The sequence below is a fragment of the Agelaius phoeniceus genome, chromosome 30 (genome assembly GCF_051311805.1).
Source record: "Agelaius phoeniceus isolate bAgePho1 chromosome 30, bAgePho1.hap1, whole genome shotgun sequence".
Lineage (NCBI taxonomy): Eukaryota > Metazoa > Chordata > Aves > Passeriformes > Icteridae > Agelaius > Agelaius phoeniceus.
This window is the reverse complement of record NC_135294.1, coordinates 6636193-6639853: the sequence shown is the minus strand read 5'-3', so window position 1 is coordinate 6639853 and position 3661 is coordinate 6636193.

Here is a 3661-nt window from a genome sequence, read left to right as displayed (position 1 = left end):
CAGCAGCTTCCTTTACCCCAGGAACGCGGCGTTAAATGCCGATGGATTATTACGAGCCCATGTGGAGCTGGGGTGCCTCGAAAGGATTCCCATTGGGAGCTTTATTCCATGAAAGGAATTCCAAAACCAACTGAAAAACCTCAAATTAAAAAAAAAAAAAAATTTACTTTATTTAGAGAAGCTGGTTGAGCAGAGCCCAGCTCCTCCTGTCCTTCCTTGACTAGGGCGTTATCTGGGGAATCAATGGGGTGTTGGGGACTATTTTCCCTGAATAAACTGATTTTATGGGACAGAAGGATGAGACAGGTCCCTCATTTTGCACAGACAGTCCCTCCCTTCATCCAGCCAGGCTGGCAGCAGATGGGGAAGGCAGACAGATGTGTCCAGCTATTTTTAGGCTCAAACGCTGCTTTAATTTCAACATGACCACGGAGAATTTGCCTTTTCAGGGGTAAAAAAAAAAAAAAAAAAAGCTGGATCAGAGGGTGAATTGAAATGTAGGGCCAGCGACAAAGATTAATGGAATATCCTGGGTTGGAAGAGATCCACAAGGATCATTGAGTCCAAATACTGAAATGCATCAGGTCACGATCTGGGGGTTGAGCTGACAGATTCGTGGTGGGTCTGGCAGGACTGGATCCTGCAGGAAAAGGTGTCTGGTGGCAGCGTAGCCTCGTCCCTGGCTCGGGTTGCTTCTCCCCCTCTTTCCTTTGAAAAAAGGAGTTACAATTCCCTGAGCAGAAACACCAAAACGATGTAAATGGCCGCGTGGAGAGGGCTCCGGAGAGGGGGAAGAGCCGGAGCTACTCGGGCCGGGTTGGGAAAGCGGCGGGAGCGGGCAGACGGGTTGGGTAACTCCTGCCCCAGGGCTGCCGGGACCGGCTCTGCCGGCAGCGGCGAGCGGAGCCGCTCCGGAGGGCCAGGACGTGCCGCGGCCCTCGTAGGGCTCGGGGCCACCGACGCCCGGCTGCGGCCGGGGAATCCCGGATGGGGCAGGGATGGAGCTGGGATGGAGCCGGGATGGAGCTGGGATGGAGCCGGGATAGAACAGGGATGGAGCTGGGATGGAGCTGGGATGGAGCCAGGGATGGAGCTGGGATGGAGCCGGAGTGGAGCAGGGATGGAGCTGAGATGGAGCTGGGATGGAGCAGGGATGGAGCAGGGATGGAGCTGGGATGGAGCAGGGATGGAGCTGGGATGGAGCCGGGGATGGTGCAAGGATAGAGCAGGGAAGGAGCTGGGATGGAGCTGGGATGGAGCAGGGATGGAGCAGGGATAGAGCAGGGAAGGAGCAGGGATGGAGCAGGGATGGAGCTGGGATGGAGCAGGGATGGAGCAGGGATAGAGCAGGGAAGGAGCTGGGATGGAGCTGGGATGGAGCAAGGATGGAGCAGGGATGGAGCTGGGATGGAGCAGGGATGGAGCTGGGATGGAGCCGGGATGGAGCCGGGATGGAGCTGGGATGGAGCCGGGATGGAGCTGGGATGGAGCTGGGATGGAGCAGGGATGGAGCAGGGATGGAGCCGGGGATGGAGCAGGGATAGAGCAGGGAAGGAGCTGGGATGGAGCTGGGATGGAGCCGGGATGGAGCAGGGATGGAGCCGGGATGGAGCAGGGATGGAGCTGGGATGGAGCAGGGATGGAGCCGGGATGGAGCTGGGATGGAGCAGGGATGGTGCAGGGATAGAGCAGGGGATGGAGCAGGGAGGGAGCAGGGAGGGAGCAGGGATGGAGCAGGGATGGAGCTGGGATGGAGCTGGAGATGGAGCAGGGATGGAGCAGAGATGGAGCAGGGATAGAGCAGGGATGGAGCAGGGATGGAGCAGGGATGGAGCAGGGATGGAGCCGGGATGGAGCTGGGAAGGAGCTGGGAAGGAGCTGGGATGGAGCCGGGGATGGAGCAGGGATGGAGCAGGGATGGAGCTGGGATGGAGCAGGGATGGAGCAGGGATGGAGCCAGGGATGGAGCAGAGATGGAGCAGGGATGGAGCCGGGATGGAGCTGGGAAGGAGCTGGGATGGAGCTGGGATAGAGCAGGGATGGAGCAGAGATGGAGCTGGGATGGAGCAGGAATAGAACAGGGATGGAGCAGGGATGGAGCAGAGATGGAGCGGGGATGGAGCCGGGATGGAGCAGAGATGGAGCTGGGATGGAGCTGGGATGGAGCAGGCAGAGCCCAGCCGCGGGGCCCTCCCGAGCGGCGCTTCCCAAGGTTTTGGGGAGCAGGGGCACCCCCGCCGTCCGTGGCCGCGCACGGGGAGCGGGACACGCGGGCGGAGCGGCAGCGCCACGGGCCGCGCATGATGGATGCGACCTGACGGGTGCACAGGGCCGAGCACGTTCACACGCATGTGACAGGGACAGGGACAGCGCCGGGCACACCGGGCGGGGCGGCGGCGGCGGGCACGGGCTGCGGGGACGGACACGGACACATGGACACAGCCACGGACACACGGACACAGCCACGGACACACGGACACAGCCACGGACGCACACACGGACACAGCCACGGACGCACACACGGACTGCGGGCATGGACAGACACACGGACATGCACACAGGCTGCAGCACACGTGTGATACACCCCGAGCGCCCCATTAGACCCCACTGGACACGCTCACTGCACCAGGGCACCAGCCACGCACCCCGCCCTGCCCCGTGCAGCTCCCCAGTACAAACCAGTGCCCCCCAGTGCCCTCCCAGTTCACCCTTCCACTGCACCCACACCGCAATGCACCGCCCAGTGCACCGCCCAATGCACCGCCCAGTACATTCCCAGTGCACTCCCAGTGCACTCCCAGTGCATTCCCAGTGCACTCCCAGTGCACTCCCAGTGCACTCCCAATGCACTCCCAGTGCACTCCCAGTGCATTCCCAATGCACTCCCAGTGCACTCCCAGTGCACTCCCAGTGCACTCCCAATGCACTCCCAGTGCACTCCCAGTGCATTCCCAGTCCATTCCCGGTGCACTCCCAATGCACTCCCAGTGCACTCCCAGCGCACTCCCAGTGCACTCCCAGTGCATTCCCAGTGCATTCCCTGCCCCTTCTGTACCCACCCCAATGCACCCCTCCAGTGCACTCCCAGTGTCCCCCCAGTATCACTCCAATGTCCCCCCCGGTGTCCCCCCAGTATCACCCCATTGTGCCCCCATTATCACCCCATTGTCTCCCCCAGTGTCCCACCACTATTACCCTAATGACCCCCCAGTATCACCACAATGTTCCCCCACTGATCCCCCGGTGTCCCCCCATTATTCCCCCATTGTCACCCCGGTGTCCTCCCAGTGCCCTCCCCCAGTATCACCCCACTGCACCCCCGGTGTCCCCCCATTATCCGCCCATAATGCCCCCATGGTCCCCCCATTGTCCCCCCGGGGGGACAATGCCACTGCACCCTCGGTGTCCCTCCAGTATCACCCCATTATCCCCTCCAGTGTCCCCTCCATTGTCCCCTCCGGTGTCCCCCCATTGATCCCCCATTGTCCCCTCCGGTGTCCCCCCATTGATCCCCCATTGTCCCCCCGGTGCCCCCTCACCCCCCCGCGCCGGTGCCAGGCCCCGCCCCCCGCGCGCGCCGGGCACACACCCTCGCCTTTGGGCCAATGGGGGCGCGGCGGCGCGGGCACGTCACGGGCGCGGGGGAAGCTCCTCAATGAGC